This window comes from Cherax quadricarinatus, chromosome 42 (genome assembly GCF_038502225.1).
Source record: "Cherax quadricarinatus isolate ZL_2023a chromosome 42, ASM3850222v1, whole genome shotgun sequence".
NCBI classification, from domain to species: domain Eukaryota; kingdom Metazoa; phylum Arthropoda; class Malacostraca; order Decapoda; family Parastacidae; genus Cherax; species Cherax quadricarinatus.
Window position 1 is genome coordinate 1055967 of NC_091333.1, and position 25424 is coordinate 1081390.

Here is a 25424-nt window from a genome sequence, read left to right on the forward strand (position 1 = left end):
GAGGAGGAGGAGGAGGAGGAGGAGGAAAGGGATAGGAGAAAATACTCTGCCGAAAACATCAGAGCTTTTCACTGCCTAGTAACATCACAGCAAATTATCAGGGAATTTAACATTTTGTTGCTAACAATACCATCTACGGCTATCATAAATAGTTTAATGTCATACTATATATTATGATAGCAATCTAAATAATATAGATTCAGGTATACGAGTTTCAATCCAAACTCTATCCTAATTCTAAGTCATAAGTTAAAAGACACTATTAATGTGACAGCATCGTCGTCAGTAGCTCCAGGGGAAAGTTGACAACACAGAGTCAGCAGGGACATTAGCGGCTCAGGGTAAGGACCGCCAATGACGAGGCTTCAAAGGTTCTGCTACATCAGACCTTAAGTTACTATTACTCACCTCAAGATGGCCCTATTTCATGCACAGGAGAAATGGATTTTTATATGAAAATGGAGGATGGGATACCGAAGTATGCAGATTTGGTCATGAAAGCGGAGACCGCGAAAATCTTGATAGGATGAGAATATATCTGATAATAAGTAAGTTTATTCAGGTATACACAAATACAGTTACATAGAATTATCATACATAGCAGCATATGTGTAGAGAACCTAGGATAACCCAAAAAAGTCAGACAGAGTGACTTATTTCCATTGGGGTCCTATATGACAAACCTGGGTAGGAAGACTAATAGAGAGAATACGCTAATAAATTATATTTTCTTGGAAACAAGGGGTGAATTAAAACAAGAAATTCGCAAGGTAGATACCATGGGAATTAAGTGGAATTATCGACACTACAAGTGAGGTGATCAGCCTTTCCTCTTTCCCTCCCACATTCCTGCCTTCACCCACCACCTCCCTCCTCTAATACATATCCTTTCTGTACCCATCCTTTTTGAATATCCAAAGAAAATTCAGCTTGGTGTCCATGCTGAGGGACATATGCTGAGAAAAAAAAACGAGAGCTATACTTTCGGTCACTGAATTACCGAAGAACAAAGAGGGAATATAATCACAGAAAAATAATCCAGGGCGTAGACGAGGATATATTTTTACCAAAGAGTTAGTAAGAGCCAGGGGGTGCTGTTAGAAGTTACTTTCCCAAACATGCCATAGATATCAGAACACATTTAAACATGGGAGTGGCAAAGAAGTAGAATAATGTGAACAATGACAAAGTGTAAGGGGGGTTAAATCAAGGGTTCTGAAACAAAAAAAAATTCACCAGTATATTTCATAGTAGGGTTAGAGGTAGAGTTCACCGCTTCAAATTCAAATACGTAATTACCAATAGATAACTACACACATTCAACTTAAGATATAAATTTAAGAGTCTGAAAACCTGTGATAACATTTATGGCGCTAGCATGATCATATCTTGGTTGACTCATCCTTACAACAGTCCCTCCGGCTACCCCTATATTAAACTATGTGCTTAAGTTTATACGTACTTAATCTTTCTTTGTTGCTCTCTCTCTGCTCTCCCTCACTCTCTCTTTCACTTCCTTGCTTTCTGTCATTCGTTCTCATTCACTGTCTCTCCCTTAAACGCTGGGATTCTCCCCCTCCTTGTCTCAAGAAAATTAAAATCCTAATCTTAAAAATACTATCTACTTTCAATTTATATTACAGGTTGGACTGTTATATGACTGTACTCACCTAGTTGCACTCACCTATGGCTAGATATGAGTTAGACCTGCCTAGTATGGGTCAATCGCTCTCGTGTAGTGTTCTTGCATTCCTACAATTTATTTTCCTGTTTTCACTAAAACGGTATCTAATCTGAAATTTTCTTTTCATTCCGAGGAAAACATGTCTTAGAGGGTAACTAATTTGTTAGGAGCAAAGAACTGGTTATTCTCTTTCCTGCAGTTATTAGTATTATCATATTTATGGAGCATGATAAACCCGTAGGTGTCAAGCAGAGCCTTTGTATATAGGGAGAGAGGAGGGAGGCAATAATGTTCGATCCAAGGGCAGGTCAGGCCCAATTTCTTGGACCAAGAGCATCCTCACTGGCGTCACGGAACCTCCCTCGAGGGGGATAATGTTAGATTAAGTGAAGGGTTAAGATTAAGATTTGTTTGGATATTTAACAAATGCACTTTGGCACAGTTACCCTTTAGCAGTGATGACATTGATTTACCTAATTTTAATACAAATGACCCATTGCCATATATTGATGATTATGATTGTTTTATGAAAACAGGCCTTCACTTTATTCATGTCAATGCAAGATCACTTCTTCCTAAATTGGCAGAGATTAGGATTCTAGCTAACAAAATTAGGGCGGCAGTTATAACCATCTCTGAATCTTGGTTGGATGATACGGTGACTGACGACGAGGTCAAAATAGAAGGTTACAATATAAAACGCTTAGATAGGAACAGAAAGGGCGGTGGAGTATGTGCCTACATTAGAAATGACTTAGCATACAACCCAAGACCTGATTTAAATAACAATAAACTGGAGATTCTATGGTTTGAAGTGCTGCTTCCCAAGACCAAACCCATCTTAGTAGGAACTAGTTACCGCCCTCCTACCCAGGACCAGTTCTTAGAAGACTTTTCCAGAGTCTTGTCCGGAGTTGAAAGCAATTGCGAAACAATAATACTGGGCGACTTCAATATCTGTTTTCAGCAACAGAATAACGGGCTATGCAAAAGGTATAAGCAAATTCTAGGATTAAATAGCTACACCCAACTAATTAATAAACCAACCCGGATCACACAGTTCTCAGCCACCCTAATTGACCACATACTTTGCAACCGCGCTGAGAACATTAGTCAGTCATGCGTCATTACCACAGGTCTTAGTGATCATTTCATCATTTACTGCACCAGGAAAATCACTAGGGATAGGATAGGCCTACACAGGACAATAAAAATGAGGTCAACTAGAAACTACAGTAAAGAAACACTGGTAAATAGGCTACACAATTGTGACTGGACAGAGATAACAAGTTGCACGGACGTAAACGATGCCTGGGAAAAATTCAAAACAATGTTCACTACCATTCTTAATAATATTGCACCAGTTAAAGAGGTTAGGATTAAACGAAGAACTGAACCCTGGATGACTACTGAGATATTAGATAATATGAAATTCAGAGACCAGCTGCTAAAAAAGATTTAAAGCAAACAGACAGGATATTGCAGCACTAAATGAATTCCAAAGGGTGAGGAACAGAGTACAGAGGCTTATAAAAGGAGCAAAGGCAAAGCACTATTGCTCAAAAATTGAAGAATATAAGCATAACCCCAGAAAGCTCTGGCAACAACTAAAACAGTTGGGATATAGCCATAAGCCAGTAGATAGGTCTAACATAGTACTCACTATCGATAATGAGGTATGCCACGAAACATCTAAGGTGGCAAATTGCTTTAATTCCTACTACACATCTGTTGCATCAACACTAGTAAGTAAACTACCAGCTGCATCAAATACCTTTAACACAGACTCTGATAAGTTTCAAACATACTATACCAATAAAGGGGTAACCCCAAACAGTTGTCAACTAGTAAGTGTATCTCATGACTTCATTCAAAAAGAACTAAGCAGGTTAAACCCAACTAAGAGCACAGGCCCTGATAACATCCCATCTAAGTTCCTAAAAGATGGTGCTTTTGAACTGTCAATCCCTATTGCTCACATAATAAATCTATCAATCACCACTAATACCGTACCGGAGGGGTTCAAGGAGGCCAGAGTTACTCCTATCTTCAAGAAAAATAATAGGTCTGATGTAAGCAACTATAGACCTGTTAGTATACTCAGTATAATATCTAAAATTCTGGAGAGGGCGGTGTATTCTCAAGTAGTTAAGTACCTTAATGACAACAGCATTCTCCATAGCTATCAATCGGGCTTTAGAAGATCCTACTCAACCGATACCTCCCTTATTAATCTGATGGATTACCTGAGAACTGAAATGTCAAAAGGGAACCTCATAGGTATGGTAACCTTAGACCTGCAAAAGGCCTTCGATACTGTCAACCACAATATATTATGTAATAAACTTCAATCTATCGGTATAGGTTCTGTAGACTGGTTTAAGTCCTACCTTAGCAACAGGAGACAAATAGTCAAAATCAACAAAACGGAATCAGAACCCCTGCCGATAACATGTGGAGTTCCCCAAGGTAGTATTCTGGGTCCCTTACTATTCTTATGTTATGTCAATGATATGCCTATCAGTGTCAAGTGCAAACTCCTACTGTATGCAGATGACAGTGCTCTGTTAGTGACAGGTAAAGACCCACAAGATATTGCTAATGTTTTAACACTGGAACTGGAGTCCTGCAGCAAATGGTTAGTAGACAACAAACTATCATTACACCTAGGGAAAACTGAAGCCATTCTCTTTGGAACGAAACATAAACTGAGAAGGGTAAATAATTTTAATGTTCAGTGTAATGGGGAGTCCATCACTTTGGTTTCATCAGTTAAATATCTGGGAATCCCCTTTGACCCATGCATGTCAGGAGAATTGATAGGGAACAGTGTAGTAAAGAAAGCGAATGCCAGGCTGAAGTTCCTGTATAGACAAGCACAGTGTCTACCTACTGAGGCTCGCAGGACCCTATGTCTAGCCCTTATACAATGCCATATGGATTACGCTTGCTCTTCTTGGTACTCTGCCTTGACAAAAAAACTGAAAGATAGACTGCAAATCACCCAGAACAAAATCGTAAGATTCATCCTGGGGCTGGGACCAAGAGAACATGTAGGCCAGGATGAATTACAGCAGTTGGATATGCTGAATGTTGAAGACAGAGTAAAACAACTGAAGCTAAATCATGTTTATAAAATTGCTCACAAACAGTGTCCAGAATATCTTGCTGTCAATTTTGTCAAGGTTGGGAACCGCAGCAATCATAGTACTAGGGGGAGAGAGCACAACTTTGTAGTACCCACAGTCAGTGGCCAGGCTTCAAACACCTTTTATTGTACAGCAATAAAGGAATGGAACAGACTACCCACAAATGTCAAGGCCAGTCATAGCTTGAACCAGTTCAAGAAGACTGCCAAAAAGTGTCTGATGAATGAAGCAACAGAAAGGGAGGGGAATGATTTTCTATTTTTTAGCTAAAATACGTGTAAATTTTACCTTATCCCTAGTAATGACCCTCGTATTGTAGATAGTCGTAATGACCCTCGGGTAGTAGATAGTCTTAATGACCCTCGTATTGTAGATAGTCTTAATGACCCTCGTGTAGTAGATAGTCTTTTTAGTATGATAATAAGATGTTATCTTCATTATAGAATAATAAGAAAATATTATAACCTTTATATTATAATAATAAGGTAAAAGGACCCCAATGGAAATAAGTCACTCTGTCTGACTTTTTTGGGTTATCCTAGGTTCTCTACACATATGCTGCTATGTATGATAATTCTATGTAACTGTATTGTGTATACCTGAATAAATTTACTTACTTACTTACTTACTTACTTACTAACCCGGAGGGTTAGCCACCCAGGATAACTCACAGTGCGTCATCGAGGGCTGTCTTATTTCCACTGGGGTTCTTTAATCTTCTCCCCCAGGATGTGACCCACACCAGTTGACTAACACCCAGGTACCTACTTACTGTTAGGTGTAAGGACACATGCCCGTTTCAACCCGGGCCGAGGATCGATCTAAGGATATGTAGTGAGTTGAGTGAGCTATCAACCGGGCCAGGAGACCCAAACCGAGCCACGGGACCTAAACAAAGCCACGGATGTACTCGTTTGTGCAAAAGAACGTGAACAAGGGAGAAGGTATTATAACCGGCAACCACAACAGTGTCAATAAAATGTTCAGGTTAATCCACCCTACGCTTAGCAGATAAGCCTTCGAAATCTTTCCCACTAAAGGCTAGCACTCCATATGGATCGGATGAACCGCAAATGAAATAGAAATTAACAAGATTCAAAATCTATAAAAGAAATCTGACACTGAAGAGTGGGATATGATCTACAAATCGCTGTCCTCCAAAGAATTAGATTATGCTCCAAGCTCCCTGGCAGTCTTCAAGCTGGCACTGGACAAGCACCTCAAGTCGGTACCTGACCAGCCGGGCTGTGGCTCGTACGTTGGATTGCGTGCAGCCAGCAGTAACAGCCTGGTTGATCAGGCTCTGATCCACCAGGAGGCCTGGTCACAGACCGGGCCGCGGGGGCGTTGACCCCTGGAACTCTCTCCAGGTAAACTCCAGGTAACTCCAGCCTTAAATCCAAGTATGATTCTCAAAGTCAAAAATATACGATAATAATAGAGCACTTTCTTGTACAAACTACATGCATATACCAATGAACCCCTTACCCAATGGTGTTTATAATACACGGGTCTTGTACTGTACTGGTGTTTATAATACACGGGTCTTGTACTGTACTGGTGTTTATAATACACGGGTCTTGTACTGTACTGGTGTTTGTAATACACGGGTCTTGTACTGTACTGGTGTTTGTAATACACGGGTCTTGTACTGTACTGGTGTTTATAATACACGGGTCTTGTACTGTACTGGTGTTTATAATACACGGGTCTTGTACTGTACTGGTGTTTGTAATACACGGGTCTTGTACTGTACTGGTGTTTGTAATACACGGGTCTTGTACTGTACTGGTGTTTATAATACACGGGTCTTGTACTGTACTGGTGTTTATAATACACGGGTCTTGTACTGTACTGGTGTTTATAATACACCTTGTACTGTACTAACACATGGTCATGCGTCAAATTTTAACACTTGTGACTATCATCCCCTAATTGCTCTAAACTCTTAAAACAACCCTTCCATATATCTTCACGAGGAAACGCTGAACTCAGGGGTCATACAACGCCTGGGGAATACTAGGTAATCAGGAAAGAGGCTCCATTTCTTTGGATCAAGAGGCCTTCACCGGTATCAAGGCGTCTCTCTATCGGTGTTTAAGCGTCTGAGATTCGAATCAGAAAAATCTCTGCCTCTCTGAAGTTTATCCCATTATCTAAAATTGTAACTTTCACACTATCATATTATAAACAAAGTCCATTTCCTGCAAATTCAGTCTCACGTTAGCATTCGAAATCATAATAAACGTGATGAGTTAGCCAGTGCATACGCTCTAAAGGTAAATTAGATTATAACTTGTGCTATTTAATACAAAAATATGAGTCGAATTGAATTTCTTAGACCTGAGGCAGATAAATTGTGACACTAGTTAATGCAATTATCAGTCATTCCATCTCGAGTCAATCCATTTATCATATTATCATAATATAAGAGAACAGCCATATGTTTATAGTTGGTAGAACAAAATCAACAGACTTTTTTTATTACTACAGACTTCGGCCAAGTTACAAATTATCTGAATTTACATCAGAACCAGATATAAGCCTAACCAAAGGTCGAGTCAGTAATAATTCTCACAATTTACATCATTACTTTCCTGGAGATTAAGAAAATCCACGAATTATTTGTTTCACGTTCAAATAATTATATTAAATTCATGGGGAGCCCTAAACCCGTAGGTGTCATACGTCTGGTGAATGAAGCAATAAGGTTCGATCCAAGGAATAGGATGAGAGTTCCAGTTCCTTGAAACAAAAGCCCTATCACAGGCATCAGGAACTCTCTCAAGAAGTTTTCAAATATTTCATCCACAATAAAAACACCCATTCCTGCGACTGCCTCTGAGACCAAAAGTGATCCAGCCCATGGAATTCATTATGCCTCATTATTAGATTCATGGGAAAGCACAGAACCTGTATGGGCCATGCAGCTTCTGGGGAATGAGATACAATCAGGTATAATTCAAAGAAGATAATACTAATTCCTTGGATCAAGAGCCCTTCCGCAACAGTGCGCACCTTCCCCCTCGAAGGGTAAAGTAAATAGGCTCGGAGGCCAAACTAATAGTCCGCTTAACATGAACCTTGTACACATGCCAAAAATAAGTGTTAAGGAGGTAGTCAAACTTAAGTCCAATATATTAAAATTATTACGACCTACAAAACCAGAAATAATTTTTTTTTGTCAGTACGACTGTTGCAGCACTAATATGATACCCCGGAATAAGCCCCTTCCTACTAGTCTCAAGTACTAGCATTAGTAATAAACTACTCTACTTATACAGCTAATTTTGTTAATGCATTAATGAACGGAAAGCAATAAAATAATTTTGGTAATGGACATCACACATCCACATACCACCTCAGAACCAACAATACACAAGTGTTGAATACACTCTACACGTGTACGTACATGAAAAATCTTGGTATGGATGGGCCTTACCCACTCCATTAACATATTGATTGCAGCATCTAGTCAATTAAAGCCTTGGTTACTTACTATAGCCTAAAGAGAAGAGTGTCCTTGATGGAACCCACCAGCCGCCGCCATTTTGTGTGCACCTCACCATGTCAGCCAAGGGCATACATTATTTAATTGAAAAAAATATTGGTAATTGTCAGGATATCGAGTACCAAACATCACTCTATAGCAACAGTAATCCCTGGCTCTCGAGTTTATAGCCCGGCCTCAGGTTTGCATTATCACTTCGATAACTGATAACTGCTGCCCCGCTGGATAGTGTTTTAAAGCCTATTATTGACCGCACATGTCTTATCATGGTGAAATTTACCTTTACCTAACATCAAGAAAACTTTAATCCTAAGTGTACGAAGATATACACGTATATATGCCCTGTGCACCTCCCCGTCCCTCCGCCAAGCAAATTTATGTAGTTTCCCAGATCGGAAGTTTTCCGTATTTTCTACATTGTCTATTAGTCCTCAATAATTTGTAAAATGCTCTTGCAAACAGGTGTTTGGTTACAAGACAGTATGATATAACGTGTTTAATTATTGACTCCACTCAAGAGCCGCGGGGGGCGGTGACCCCCCGGAAGAGAGACCACGTAACCTACAGGTATTGAGTCACAATTCCCGCACACACACACAAATAAAACCAGTAATAAACAAATTAGTCTTACCTTGCCCCAGTAACAAAAAAAGTTGTGGTATTGACACTGCTGAGTTGCCCTTATACAGCCTATTACCATAAATCATATTTATGTGGAAGCGCTAAATCCGTAAGTTTATTCAGGTATACACAAATACAGTTACATAGAAATATCATACATGGCAGCATATGTGTAGATATTTAGTTGTAGTAATAAGGAGTTGTAGCAAGTTGTAGTAACAAGTTGTAGCAAGTTGTAGTAATAAGGTGTTGTAGCAAGTTGTAGTAATAAGTTGTAGCAGGTTGTAGTAATTAGGTGTTGTAGTAAGTTGTAGCACCAAGATGTTGTCGTAAGTTGTAGTACTAAGGTGTTGTAATAAGCTATAGCACTAGGGTGTTGTTGTACTAGGTGTTGTAGTAAGTTGTTGCACTAAAGTGTTGCAATACGTTGTAGTACTAAGGTCTTGTAGCAAGTTGCAGCAATAAAGCGTTGTAGTACTAAAGTGCTGTAGTATCACTAAGGTATTGTTGTAAATTGCAATACTAATGTGTTGCAGTAAGCTGCAGTACTAATGTATTGCAGTAAGCTGCAGCACTAATGTGTTGCAGTAAGTTGCAGCACTAAGGTGTTGTAGTAAGCTGCAGCACTAAGGTGTTGTAGTAAGTTACAGCACTAAGGTGTTGCAGTAAGTTGCAGCACTAAGGTGTTGTAGTAAGTTACAGCACTAAGGTGTTGTAGTAAGTTGCAGCACTAAGGTGTTGTAGTAAGTTACAGCACTAAGGTGTTGTAGTAAGTTACAGCACTAAGGTGTTGTAGTAAGTTGCAGCACTAAGGTGTTGCAGAAGGTTGCTGCACTAAGGTGTTGTAGTAAGTTACAGCACTAAGGTGTTGTAGTAAGTTACAGCACTAAGGTGTTGTAGTAAGTTACAGCACTAAGGTGTTGCAGAAGGTTGCTGCACTAAGGTGTTGTAGTAAGCTGCAGCACTAAGGTGTTGCAGTAAGTTGCAGCACTAAGGTGTTGCAGTAAGTTACAGCACTAAGGTGTTGTAGTAAGTTGCAGCACTAAGGTGTTGCAGTAAGCTGCAGCACTAAGGTGTTGTAGTAAGTTACAGCACTAAGGTGTTGTAGTAAGTTGCAGCACTAAGGTGTTGCAGTAGGTTGGAGCACTAAGGTGTTGTAGTAAGCTGCAGCACTAAGGTGTTGTAGTAAGTTGCAGCACTAAGGTGTTGTAGTAAGTTGCAGCACTAAGGTGTTGTAGTAAGTTGCAGCACTAAGGTGTTGCAGTAGGTTGGAGCACTAAGGTGTTGTAGTAAGTTGCAGCACTAAGGTGTTGTAGTAAGTTGCAGCACTAAGGTGTTGTAGTAAGTTGCAGCACTAAGGTGTTGCAGTAGGTTGGAGCACTAAGGTGTTGTAGTAAGTTGCAGCACTAAGGTGTTGTAGTAAGTTGCAGCACTAAGGTGTTGTAGTAAGTTGCAGCACTAAGGTGTTGTAGTAAGTTACAGCACTAAGGTGTTGCAGAAGGTTGCAGCACTAAGGTGTTGCAGTAAGTTACAGCACTAAGGTGTTGTAGTAAGTTACAGCACTAAGGTGTTGTAGTAAGTTGCAGCACTAAGGTGTTGTAGTAAGTTGCAGCACTAAGGTGTTGAAGTAGGTTGCAGCACTAAGGTGTTGTAGTAGGTTGCAGCACTAAGGTGTTGTAGTAAGTTGCAGCACTAAGGTGTTGCAGTAGGTTGCAGCACTAAGGTGTTGTAGTAAGTTGCAGCACTAAGGTGTTGCAGTAGGTTGCAGCACTAAGGTGTTGTAGTAAGTTGCAGCACTAAGGTGTTGCAGTAGGTTGCTGCACTAAGGTGTTGTAGTAAGCTGCAGCACTAAGGTGTTGCAGTAGGTTGCAGCACTAAGGTGTTGTAGTAAGTTGCAGCACTAAGGTGTTGTAGTAGGTTGCTGCACTAAGGTGTTGTAGTAAGCTGCAACACTAAGGTGTTGCAGTAGGTTGCAGCACTAAGGTGTTTGAGTAAGTTGCAGCACTAAGGTGTTGCAGAAAGTTGTAGTAGCAGTATTTTCTGGGTAAGCACAGCCTAAGTTCATCGAAAACCAACCACGCATCCAGAAAATAAGTGTTCCTACATGACACTACTTATCAGAGGTCTACTATGGCTAGACAAGCAGTGATAATCACTTTTTATAGCATAGTTGTGTTATTTTCTGCGTCCCTATTTTCCCCAGACACAATTCAGTGATGGAAAAATGCTCTATTTTTTTTTCACTTCTGGCATCCAAGCAACGATTATGATTTTAACGTAGCCTAAAGCCGTAGGGTCGTACAGCGCTTTAGGAATGGGAGGCAATCAGGTCTGATCCTAGGAAAGGGAGGATAGCTCCAATTTTGTTGATCAAGATGGATATGTCGGGCAGCGGGCCTCCAGCAGCAACAGCCTGGTTGACCAGGCAAGCACCAGATGAGCCTGGCCCATGGGCGGGCTCAGAGGGTAGAGAAACTATCGAAACTCTTCAAAGGTTCAAAGAGTCCTTCACCAGTATCAAGGTAAGGAGAGCTAGTTAGGTTTAAAGCCTATAGACTGCACGTAGGTTCATATGAAATAACAAGACTGATCATAACTGTCTAGCTATAACCAATTTTTTTTTTAACTTTAAACTTGGCTACATACCATTTTTATAAAATTCATAGATATAAAACCCTTATAAGTCGTTATTTAAGATATTGCTACACACGTATCAGGTGGGGTTACACTGGGTGGCTAACCCTCCGGGGTTAAAAATCCGGACAAAATCCTATCTTTAAAATTAAACAGGTTAGTTAATGAATAGTTTAGTTCCCCACTTAACATCACCCCAGGAAGAACGAGTCATGGTAGCCTACACTCAAGTATTCTGACTGGCATAACTAATAATTTCTACATAATACATGCAGTTAGAATGATAACAAATTCTCACTACAGGCAACACTCCACCAATATTCAATACACTAAACCTACTCACCATACAAAACATCCATACTTATTACTGCACCTATTACATACATAGAACACTTAACTCTGATATTAACCCTCCCCTCAAACATCTCCTTGCCAACCTCAACAGAACACATGACCATAACACAAGGCACAGATCACTCTTTGATGTTCCTCGTGTTCATCTCACACTATGCAAAAACTCAATGCACATAAAAGGCCCTAAAATCTGGAATTCATTACCTGTAAATATAAAAGAAACACTACCTGTTTATAAATTCAAGTCTCTACTCAAAGATCACTTACTCACCCAAAACCAAATAAATACTGAATAACTGAACCTTATAAATTGTATATCTTAAATGTTTCTCACAATTATATCACATAAATGTTAAACCTAAAACCGAATCTAACTTTATTATTTTTTAAATACACTACCTAACAGAATCCTTCATATGACTGAATGCAACCATATGACCTGTCTTTGTAATACTCACTTGTGCTTTATAGTAATCTGTTTACATTAATGTTTTATCACTGACTTCATCATTGCTTAGTTAATCTTAAGTTAATTTTAAGCCAGCCCGTAATGCTATGCATAGTATAAGTGGCTTTGGCATGCTGCTCTTATCTGTATTTTTTTTTTTGTACCTCTGTATGTGTGCTCAAATTTATAATAAATAAATAAATAAATACAACTGATGCAGATCTAGTTGATATTATTGACATATTTTACAGAAAGACTTTGGTTATACAGAGCATTTCGGGCAACTTAGGTTAATCTTGTCCCCCAGGGTGCGACCCACACTAGTTGACTAACACCCAGGTACCTACTTAACGCTAGATGAACTGGGACAAGAGGTGTAAGGAAACATGCATAACGTTGCCGGGGATCGATCCCATACCCACAGTAAGCTGAGAACGGTACCAGCCAAGCCACTAACACAAAACGGTACACTACACAATCACACAGTGTCCATGCTGCCAAAATAGCAACGACTACACGAGGTCTTAAATGTGTACTAATTAACTGTTCGTGGTTTAAAGCTGAGCGTACATTAGCAACAAGATATATTCAAATATTATCCTAGATTAGTTAAAGTCTCAAGTGTATATGAACACAAACTTTGGTGTTTAAACATACTGGTTTGTGTACTGCTTCTTGAGTTTATTACATTCAACCTAAAACATTTCATAATTAACAATTTATACATGCATTTTAAAGTGGTCTTTGAAAGAAAACACTTATATACAAAGACAAAAACATTCGTATAAATACTACACAATTTAGTAATTTCGTGGTAAGCCTGACCACAGGTTGTAACAAGTGCATCCTGTAGGCGGGGAGGGGCTGGGGAGGGGCTGGGCAGGTAGATGAGGAGATCTGGGGGTAGGTGGAGAGACACGTGGGAGCTGGTGAAAGGTATTGGCGAGTCAGGTGGGGTATGGTTGAGTCAGATGGGGGTATGGTTGAATCAGGTGGGGTATGGCTGAGTCAGTGGGGTATGGTTGAGTCAGGTGGGGTATGGTTGAGTCAGGTGGGGTATGGTTGAGTCAGGTGGGGTATGGTTGAGTCAGGTGGGGTATGGTCGAGTCAGGTGGGATATGGTCGAGTCAGGTGGGATATGGTCGAGTCAGGTGGGATATGGTTGAGTCAGGTGGGATATGGTTGAGTCAGGTGGGGTATGGTTGAGTCAGGTGGGGTATGGTCGAGTCAGATGGGGTATGGTCGAGTCAGGTGGGGTATGGCCGAGTCAGGTGGGGTATAGTCGAGTCAGGTGGGGTATGGTTGAGTCAGGTGGGGTATGGTTGAGTCAGGTGGGGTATGGTTGAGTCAGGTGGGGTATGGTTGAGTCAGGTGGGGTATGGTTGAGTCAGGTAGTGTATGGTTGAGTCAGGTCGGGTATGGTTGAGTCAGGTCGGGTATGGTTGAGTCAGGTCGGGTATGGATGAGTCAGGTCGGGTATGGTTGAGTCAGGTGGGGTATGGGTAGGTGGGGTATGGTTGAGTCAGGTGGTGTATGGTTGAGTCAGGTCGGGTATGGTTGAGTCAGGTCGGGTATGGTTGAGTCAGGTCGGGTATGGATGAGTTAGGTCGGGTATGGTTGAGTCAGGTGGGGTATGGGTGGGTGGGGGTTGTTGGTTCGTCAGCAGCTGGACGTCTTCTGACACGAGTCTTAAATCATACAGACTATCAGTTAGGACAGCTCTATCTGTATTGTGGGTCGGGGTCAGGCATGACTGGGTGGGGATATTAATCTATTTAGTCAGGGAAAGTGTTAAATTCGTAAGGGTTATACGAGTATTACGCCGAGGAATGGAAGATGCATCTCCCTTGAGATGTGGGGGGGGAGGGTAAAGCATCACTGAGCGGGGAGACTGAGGATGGGAATAAGTTCTTAAGTAACAGAGGATTGGGGCATGCGTAGAGGAAACTGATAAAATGCTTAGGGGATTGGAAGGGGGAGGGGTAAAGGGTAGGTACAAACACGGGTTGGATGGGTAGGGGTAGGGGCAGACTGGACAGCTAACCTCGCGAGATGAAACATGTTGGCTACTCTCAGCACAGCCTCGCTATACCTCTCCCCCCACATGCTTTGTATAATACTACGGGTTTAGCGCTCCACCATGATTATAATAATTCGCTGTACCTCAAGTAGTTATAAATAACTTACACTTTCCATAAGTTTTTGTAATATAATATATATATATATATATATATATATATATATATATATATATATATATATATATATATATATATATATATATATATATATATATATATATATATATGTCGTGCCGAATATGTAAAAATTGCGATCTTGGCTTAAATAGCAAAGCTGATCTTGCCATATTAGACAAGGAAAAATTTGAGTATGCAATAATTTCGCAAAAATCATCCTGAACTTAACGAAAAAAAAATATACTGTATTTCATTGTGTTTGTTTAGAATTAATGGTGATAAATTAGACACATGTGCACATGTGTCTAATTTATCAACATGTCGGTTCTCTGAACCATTCATCTACAGAATTAATGGTAAACGTATCTAAAATATATTTAGTTGGATTAGGCCAAAATAAATTGCGCTTGTTATAATAAGGTTAAGTAAGTTTTCTAAGATTCTTTTGGTGCAAAATTATAAATTTTTACATTATTAATGAGAAATATATATATCTTTAAACGTATAAGAGAAAATTTTTGAAAGGACTTAATTTTAAATGAGTTCTTGCTAATTGACCAGTTTTACCTATTAGGCACGACACACACACACACACACACACACACACACACACACACACACACACACACACACACACACACACACACACACACACACACACACACACACACAAATATATATATATATATATATATATATATATATATATATATATTATATATATATATATATATATATATATATATATATATATTCTAATAGTCAATGTGACTTAAAATACATTACTTGTTTGTATACAAAATTTATTAATATGTTGACTACATTTTTCTAAGAATAATATAGAATGTATATATATAATGAACAAAATCGGGTACTATAATAAGCCCAGAAATCAAATTAACCATAGCATACTTCCCATAAAAACTCTAATTTGCCAAATAACTGTAATTAACTTACCACACAGGAGCTAACACCCAGCTCGTAGTATTTCAGAATTTCCACGAGGTTACTACGCAAGTTATATTTCACAGCGAGAATTATAAAGGGACGTTTATCACCAACTTATAGCACAACAGTAACCACCTCCGAGGTGGTCAGTGGGAGACTGACTCACACTTGTTGTGGGGAGGAGTGTGCCACCTCTTGCCACCACAATACTTCTATTAAACTTTATTTATTGTCATTATTTTATATTTCATCTTCTTGGAATATACGGCTGGTTATCACTTATTGTTAATGGATATACCGCATTTGAGATCAGTGTCACTGCAAGGCCAGTTTGACCAAAAAACGTGTGAAAAATTAATGTAAAGGTTGGCATGGTCAGGGCAGGTTGGGACTTGTTTCAACGTGTTGCCAGCATCTTGTGCATCACTACTTTGCAATATTCATTATTAAGTCATAGTTGTAAACTATCAATACACAATGACTCATTAAGAAGAATAAAAGTCACCATGTGAATCCTACGCTATAAACTACCTGCTAATGTGAATATATTATATAATGACATCATTTCACGATGACCTATAGCCTTGTTTTGTACACTGTCAGACTTGCGGCCGGAAATAGCAAACAGATGTGTTCATTTATTTGTACTCACCTATTTTTGGTTGTAGGAGTCGAGTCTCAGCTCCTGGCCCCGCCCATGTATTAACCTGTTCATGACTGTTTATGTATTACTTGTGACTACCTCACAGTGACTTCAGCAGTGCCTTGCAATTTGAGATTGATAACTTCGTTATGTATCCAGCCATGCCCATCATGTAGGCTACATAATGATGCTTTCAAACTGGAGTATACCTGGAGAGGGTTTCGGGGGTCAACGCCCCCGCGGCCTGGTCTGTGACCAGGTCTCGTGGTGGATCAGGGTCTGATCAACCAGGCTGTTACCGCTGGCCGCATGCAAACCGACGTACGAACCACAGCCCAGCTGATCAGGTGCTGACTTTAGGTGCCTGTCCAGCTCCCTCTTAAAGACAGCCAGGGGACTATTGGTAACTAAAACTTGTGGGGCATTGCAGAAGAAACTATAATAATGTGAGGTAGACACAAGCATTAACAAGTCTTAACAGGTATGGACAGGTAAATACATTTAAGTATTATTCATGACTCAAGCAAGAAAGTAAAAAGCAAAACGAAAAAATAAAATCATACTTTATTTTCATGAGAGGAAAGCATAATTAATATGTATTGTTATATAAATACAAATCTTTATTTCAATTATTAATGTACATACGAAACATTCAATAATCTGTATATACAGGCACTTAGTACGTTTTTAAAACCAGGGGGGAACGCTAAACCTGAAGGGTCATATAGCGCCTGGGAGGTATTCAGGTTCGGTCCAAGGAAGGGGATGATAGACCCAGTTCCTTGGATCAATACCACCTTGCAGACATCGAGACACCTCCCCCGAGGGGTTTGATATAACACACAGTAATGTGTAAAACGCTTCATCTGACACAAGAATATATTCTTTGAGGGAACATTTCGCTACAAGTGACTTCTTGATTCCTTTGTGGTGATACATTTCCTCAATAAATGTCTTGAACGATGCATTACGACATGATTGCCTTTGTTAGCTCTGAAGTTCTCCTACACATTAACATTTAGTGCCCAGAATATAACCTACAGCACGACTACTGTTTCCTCCAAACTTGAATAGGGATTTTTTCTTCACCCCTGGGACCCAAGACAGTCTGCTAACCACAGGTACCTGTTTTTACTGCTAGATGGGCAAGAGCAGCCAGAGTGAAGTACTGTTCTGGGACCACCATCATTATGTGGAGAACTTTGTAAACGAGGGTAGTCTGTCTGAAGTACTCTGCAACTGTGTTTGCATCAAATAACCCGAGTAACCATCCATTATTATTATTATTATAATCAAGGGGGAAGCGCTAAACCCGGAAGATTATACAGCGCCTGGGGGATGTGGAAGGCATTCAGGCTTAATTCGGGGAACTGGAGCACAGATCCAATTCCCTAAATCAAGAGCCCTTCACCAACATCAAGGAACCTTCCTTGAGGGGTAAGTAACCATCCAGATTTTTATGCTTCCAAAGTAAGCACCAAGTTAATCGATGAAATGACAGGTCGGGTTATCTTCAAATTTAGTTATCGAACAAGTGGTAACGAGGTAGGTAAGGTTTATCAGGTAACAGGACAAGTGTTTCCTGACGCGGGTCTTAGTCAAATGATGACCCACAGCTAGAGCTTTGGGTCGTCTGACTGAAGCCTTCCGCTGGCTTACCGGTCCACTCTTTTCAAAAATTATGGTTATTTTTGTGTTGTTTTGTGTGTAATGACTGCAGCAAATTATACCTCGGCGAGGGATGGGGGGGAAAGTCCGTAGAGGAAATGTTATTAAATGAATAGATCCATTTTATCTTTGAAGCCTAGCACTGGATAGCAGATGCAACAGGATAAAGTACCACCAGTTACACAAAAAAGCGTCATTCCCCGAGCACTCCTTTCAAGGGTGTTGTCTTGATGCCGGTAAAGGGCTCTTGATCTCAGATTGCCTCCTATTTTCCACGCACTTTGTGACTCCCTTTACGTTTAGCGCTTCCCACTAAATAAAATGATAATTTCCTGGAGACCTGCTCCTCTCCAAACGTTTTGTAAGGTATAAAATTGGACACTGCCCCAGCAAGAGACAGAGACCAGCGGGCCTGATTTTTTTTTTTTTTTGTTTCTGGACCTTTCCGTTATTACTATAATCAGAGAAAGCCTAAACCGACATGTCATACAGCGCAGAACCTTTCCGTTACTAAAGGACACAAAAGCAAACTTTGAGGCTCAGCGCTCAGTGAAATCTCAGTTATTACCACTAAATTGTTTAGCTATCAAAACTTCGCGGCCTAGTCCCTGGACCCATTGTGTGCCTCTAATATTTTGACTACAGCCCACACCATAGGTATGGGGTACATAATATATATTAAACTAGAGGGGCGGACCACCAGCTGATAGTTAATAGCTGTTGTCAGCTACGACTGAAGCCAACATCCCAGATGTGGTAACTCGATTGCGCAGTCCGGGGGTCGATCTCCGGTACGGCTGGAAAACATTAGGACATGGGGGTATGGTTTATGCTTCCATAATTATGGGGAAGCGCTAAGCCCGTAGGACTATGCAGCGCGCGGGGGGAGTAAGGTATTCAGGCTCAATTCAGGGAACCGGAGCACAGATCCAATTCCCTATTATTATTACTATTGTAATCAGAAAGAAGCGCTAAACCATCCAATTCCCTAGATCAAAATCCCTTCACCAGCGTCAAGGAAGGGGTCTGCTTCCATAAGACACCTGCTGTCCATGTTCACCCATCAATAAAATGGGTACTTGGGTGTTAGTATTTTTTATTATTATTATTATAATCAAAGTGGGTGTTAGTAGACTTGTGGGGTCGCATCCTGGGACAAAATTTACCTGATTTGCCCGAATGCTCTGCATAACAAGCAGCTTTCTATGTAGTAGTGTCAGTGATGTTAGCTAGGTGGGGTAGGGGTCGTCCTCGAAAAGGTTGGAGGGAGGGGGTTAAGGTGGTTTTGTGGGCGAGGGGCTTGGACTTCCAGCAAGCGTGCGTGAGCGTGTAAGATAGAAGTGAATGGATTATTATTGTAATAAAAAAGCGCTAAACCACAAGGGCTATACAGCGCTGAGAAGTGAATGGAGACGAATGGTATTTGGGACCTGACGAGCTGTTGGAGTGTGAGCAGGGTAGGGATTCAGGGAAACCGGTTATTTTTATATAACCGGACTTTAGTCCTGCACTTTATTATAATAAAAAAGAAGCGCTAAGCCACAAGGGCTATACAGCTCTATCCTGCACTTGAAAGGAGGGGTTTGGGATATTGGTAGTTTGGAGGGATATGTTGTGTATCTATACGTATATACTTCTAAACTGTTGTATTGAGCACCTCTGCAAAAACTGATTGTGTGTGAGTGAGGTGAAAGTGTTGAATGATGATGAAAGTATTTTCTTTTTGGGTCACCCTGCCTCGGTGGGATTATAATAAAGGGGAAGCGCTAAACCCGTAGGATTATACAGCACCTGTGGGGGGATGGAAGGTATTCAGGGAACTGGATTATTATTATTATAATCAAAAAGAAGCGCTAAGCCACAAGGACTATACAGCTCAGGGAACTGGAGCACATATCCAGTTCCCTAGAACAAGAGCCTATCACCAACATCAAGGAACCTTCTATGAGGGGCCTCGGTGGGAGACAGCCGACTTATATATATATATATATATACACATATGGGAAGCGCTAAACCTGATGGGCCAGTGCCTCTGTCAGTGACCAAAAGCTGACAAACCTTACATAACCTAATCAGGTTCGATTCAAGGGGAGGATAAGTGGTTACCTGGATCAAGAGCCTCTCACTGGCAACAAGGTACCTTCAGCATGAGGAATGTAAAGTCAGTGGCTGTAACACAATCAAAACCAAGCGCTAAACCCACAAGGGTCATACAGCACTGCACATCGTGTATTTGCTTGACTAGACACTATAGAGGGTGGAGAGGACAACATAGGTAGATAATAATAATAATAATGGGGGAGCGCTAAACCCATAGGGTTATGCAGTGCATGTGGAAGGGGGGGATGATGAAAGGTATTAAGGCTCAGTTCAAGGAACTGGAACACAGATCCAAGTCCCTAGATCAAGAGCTCCTCACCAGCATCAAGGAACCTCCCTCGAGGGGTGGGAAGTACCATCAATTTATGTAATAAATTTGTTGCTGTCAAAGTCAGTAAGGGAGTCTGTGTAGCAATTACAAAATGAAATGCATGAAGAAACAGTACATTGTTAAGATGGTTCGAAGATTTCTGGGACACTGTGATATAATAATAAAGCGCTAAACCCACAAGATTATTATTATTATAATCAAAAAGAAGCGCTAAGCCACAAGGACTATACAGCGCTGCAGGGCAGGAAGGAAGTGAGGGCATCAGGTGGCAAAAGGGAGATGGATGAGCAACAGGTTACGGATAACAGCGGGGCAGTGGATGGTGAAAGGGTAAAGGGCAGCAAGAGACTGAACCAGAAAGGGCTGAGGGGAGTGCGAAAAGTATCATCAGAGTTTGTGGAGTAAATCAGTCGTTGTCAAGAAGTCAATGAGAGAGTCAGGATTAAAGGAGGGTCCATCAGCAAGAAGGGAAGGTAAAGAGAGAGTAGTAGAACGAAGACGACGTTGGAGGTAAATTCTGCGTGCTCGTTGATAGAGAGGGCAGTCTAACAGAATGTGGCTAATCGATACTGGAACTTGACACTGCTCACAGAGAGGAACAGGGTGCCTCTCCATGAGATACCCATGAGTAAGACGAGTGTGGCCAATGCGAAGGCGGGAGAGAGTGGTCTCCCAACTTCGGCACTGATGACAAGAAGACGGCCAGTAACCTATGCTCGGTTTAATAGAATGAAGTTTGTTACCGAGCAGAGTTGACCAACGTTGTTGCCAACGGGTGCGAAGGTGGGTAGCTATTGCAGCAAAATAGTCCAGAAATGGAACACCTCGATAGGAAATTGGTAGGTCATATACTGCTGACCGCGCAGCAGTGTCTGCCTGTTCATTGCCCTGTACGTCGACATGACCAGGGACCCAACAAAAAACAATATCTTTATGTTTGGTAGAGATACGGCGTAGCCAAAGTTGGATACGGAGAACTAGGGGATGAGATGTATCAAATTTTCGTATAGCCTGTAGAGCACTAAGGGAGTCTGAGACTACTACAAATGATGACACAGGCATAGATGCGAATAAGTGCTGCAAGAATGGCATACAGTTCAGCAGTAAAAATGCTAGCTGAAGATAGTAAATGCCCTCGTACGACGCTGTCCGGAAACACTGCTGCGAATCCGACGCCGTCTGAAGACTTAGAGCCATCTGTGTACACAGCGGTGGCATGAGAATGGGAGTGGAAGTGATCAAGAAAAAGAGAGCGGGAAGCCACCGTAGGCAGTTGAGCTTTCGAGCAAGGGAGTGAGAAAGAACAGACCCGAACAGCTGGAACTTCCCAGGGGGGTAGGGAAAAGTGAGATGCTACATGAACATATAAAGGTGGTAACTGAAGGGAAGACGAGTGAATGTAGGCGAAGAGAAAAGGGACGGAGCAAACAGGGGCGGCGAACGAATAAAGAATGTCTACTAATATCGGTGACCATTCTATAAATGGAAGGATTGTGTAGATCGTGAGAGCGTACATAGTAACGAAGGCAATGGGCATCACGGCGATCAGACAAGGATGGAACATTTGCTTCTGTATAGAGGCTCTCAACAGGGGAAGAGCGAAAAGCACCAAGGCACAAACGTAAGCCTTGGTGATGGATAGAGTTAAGGCTAGAGAGAGTAGCAGGAGAGGCCGCGGAATAAATCTGGTCACCATAATCGAGTTTCGATAAAACGAGGGCTGAATGTAGGCGAAGCAGAGTTCGACGATCAGCTCCCCAGGAAAGATGAGCAAGGGTTTTAAGAAGGTTTAGCCGGCTGTGACAAGTTGCCTTCAGAGAGGTAATGTGAGGTTTCCAGGTTAACCGACGGTCAAAGAGAAGGCCTAGAAACCTGACTGTATCACGTTCGGGGATACGGGAGCCATAGAGATACAAAGGATGATCGGAGATAACAGAGCGTCTAGTGAAAGTAATTTGGTGAGTTTTGGTACTTGAAAATTTAAACCCATGTGTGGTGGCCCAAGCGGAAACACGGTCGACCGCATGCTGGAGAGAAACTGCAATAAGGTGACAGTCAGCGCCTGCACAAGCAATAGCGAAGTCATCAACATAGAGTGATGACCAAATATTGGGTGGAAGAACAGAGGCCAAATCATTTATAGCAAGGAGAAAAAGTGTTGTGCTTAGAACACATCCCTGAGGGACACCTTCAGCTTGGACGAAGTCCGGGGAAAGAACATTATTGACTCGAACACGGAAATGTCTGTCAGTTAAAAAGTTCTTAAGGAAGGATGGTAGATTGCCTCGGAGGCCTAAGGAATGGGTGTGGGCCAAAATATTATACCTCCAAGTTGTGTCATATGCCTTCTCAAGGTCAAAAAATATGGCAATAACTGAGTGATTATTCGCAAAGGCATTACGAACATACGTATCCAAGCGTAGTAAGGGGTCTATGGTAGAACGACCCTTACGAAAGCCATATTGACTAGCGGAGAGACTGTTGAGAGTCTCTAAATACCACATTAAACGTCGATTTACGAGGCGTTCCATCACTTTGCAAACTGCACTTGTAAGAGCGATGGGGCGATAGTGGGAGGCATCATGTCCTGTAGTACCCGGTTTGCGGAAAGGGAGAACAATGGCAGATTTCCACAGCTGGGGAAGAACTCCTTGTGCCCAAATAAGATTGAAGAGGTGTAAGAGGACTACAAGGGCTGACCGATGTAAATGTTGTAACATACGAATATGAATGTCATCAGGCCCAGCTGCCGATGATCGGCAAGCTGAGAGCGTTGCCTCCAGTTCTTGAAGTGTAAAAGGCACATTATACTGTTCTTCTCCGAGAGAAGAAAAGTCCAAGGGTACTAACTCTCTGGCAGACTTCGAGGAAAGAAACGAGGGGCATAGATGGAGCCCTCGGGAAATACGGACCAGATGTGTGCCAAGTTCAATGGCAACGTCGAGAGGGTTTGCTATATCAACACCAGTGACCCGTAGAACAGGAGCCGGGTCAGGAGAGTATTTACCACTCAATTTCCTCACTTTTTTCCAGACTGCACTCATAGAAGAAGCAGAGGTGATGGTGGAAACATATTATTATTATAATCAAAAAGAAGCGCTAAGCCACAAGGACTATACAGCGCTGGGGTGGAAACATAGTTTCGCCAACAAGTACGTTTAGCTTCACGGATGACACGGCGAGCGATCGCACGCTTCTGCTTAAAATCAACAAGTCTCTCAGCGGTTCTATTGTACCGGTACCTGCCCCATGCAGCACGTTTCAAACGTACTGCACGAGCACAAGCAGGAGACCACCAAGGCATGCACTTCTGAGAATGCCTGCCTGAGGTTTGGGGTATAGAATGAGAAGCTGCGGTATAAACTGATGTCGAGAAGATGTGTAGGAGCTCATCAATGGAGGATGAAGAAGGAACCTCACTAAAAGCAGTGAGGTGTGAGTAAAGATCCCAATTTGCCCGATCAAATTGCCAGCGAGGGCTACGGAAAGGTGGTGAATAGGAAGGAGAAGTAAGAATGATCGGAAAATGATCGCTGTCATGTAAGTCTGGTAGAACAGACCAGGTGAAGTCTAGTGCAGTGGAGGAAGAGCAGACTGATAGATCGATGCAAGAGAGAGTATGAGTACGAGGATCAAAATGGGTGGGAGTACCCGTATTTAAAACATGGAGGGGGTGAGAGGCAAGAAAAGCCTCCAACTGAATGCCACGTGAGTCACAATGAGACCCCCCCAGAGGAAATGGTGGGCATTAAAATCACCAAGTAACAGAAGTGGTGGTGGTAAGGATGAAACAAGAAAGGCAAAGTCTGGGATAGAAAATGCTCGAGAAGGAGAGAGATATAAAGAACATATTGTAAACCACTTATTCAAGTGGATACGGGCTGCAGTGTAATGCAGCGAGGTATGGACAAATAGTTGACAGTACGGAATATCATTGCGTAGAAGAAGGGCACTTTCATTAAAGGTCCCATCTGAGAAAGGATCCGAAGAATACAATAAATTATAGCCTGAGATAGGTTGGAAAACAGCCGAGTGTAATTTTGGTTCTTGTAAGCAAGCACCAACAGGGGAAAACCTGGAAAGCAACATCTGAAGCTCACCCCGATTACCCCTGAGGCCGCGGATATTCCACTGTAAATAGGCCATGATTGGCGATGAAGAAAATATCAGGAATCTGTAGGTAAAGGCACCTACGGACTAGAGGGGTTAGAAAAGTCAACGTGTGGTGGCATTGGAAGATGTTCAAGTAGCGAAGGAACGGAGCGTTGCGAAGAATGGGGTTGTGAAGATGGAGGAGAGGGAAGAGAAGGAACAGGAAGTGAATCAGTGTCCATTGAAGGTTTAGTCTCTGCAATATATTCTGAAATGGCTTCAAGTGTTTCTGAATTCAAAGATGTATGGGAGACCATATTGGAGATAGGAGGAGGAGGGTGAGTAAAGATTTGGACAGTAATGGACTGTACCAAAGTAGAGGGGGAGGGAAAAGTGTAAGGGACTGGAGATGAAGTGTGGGGGGGGACAGAAGAGGCAGAAACCTGGGAGGTGACAGAAGAGGGAGAAACTTGGGAGGGGACGGGGGTGGAAGGCATAGTACGAGGAGGAGGGTGAATCTCCACACTTGTAATAGAGCCAGAGAGAGGGGAAGAACTAGGTACAGAGACTGGAAAGGTAAAGTGTGGAGGCGGAAGAAGGGAAGGAAGGGGCAAAGAAGATTTGAGCAATGTGGATTTTTTGGACTTCTGAGTAGAGGGGCGATTGGTATTAGGTGTCGTACGAGGTCTTGTCGATACTGGGGCTTGTGAGGAAGGACGCGAAGATGTGAGAACAGACTGAGTTGTAGTCGGGACGTCAGAGCCAAGGACAGCAAAAGGATTAGATGCCGTAGTGGCTATGGGAGGGGTAACAACAGAGGAGGCTGCAGAAGATGGGACCCCAGAAGTGGGGGGACGTTTGGAAACACGAGAATAAGAAACACGGGGTAGTCTCCCTTGGAGGCGGAGATGAGTAACTGCCATAGCATAAGGGAGACCTTCTGCCTCTTTGAGGCAACGGATTTCACGTTCATTTAAGTAGACCTGGCAACGGCGGGAGTACGAAGGGTGAGCTTCATTACAATTAAGGCAAGATGGAGGTTG

At 41.8% G+C, this 25424-nt stretch overlaps 1 long non-coding RNA gene across 1 annotated transcript in view; it reads right to left on the bottom strand.

Moving 5' to 3' along the window:
* The window catches only part of LOC128695568 (uncharacterized), a 95217-nt gene extending 79518 nt beyond the window's left edge, over positions 1 to 15699 (bottom strand). Inside the window, exon 1 of the long non-coding RNA XR_011393063.1 lies at positions 15557 to 15699. This is a non-coding gene — a long non-coding RNA (uncharacterized lncRNA). The remainder of the gene's footprint in view (positions 1 to 15556) is intronic.
* Between the last annotated feature and the right edge of the window lie 9725 nt (positions 15700 to 25424).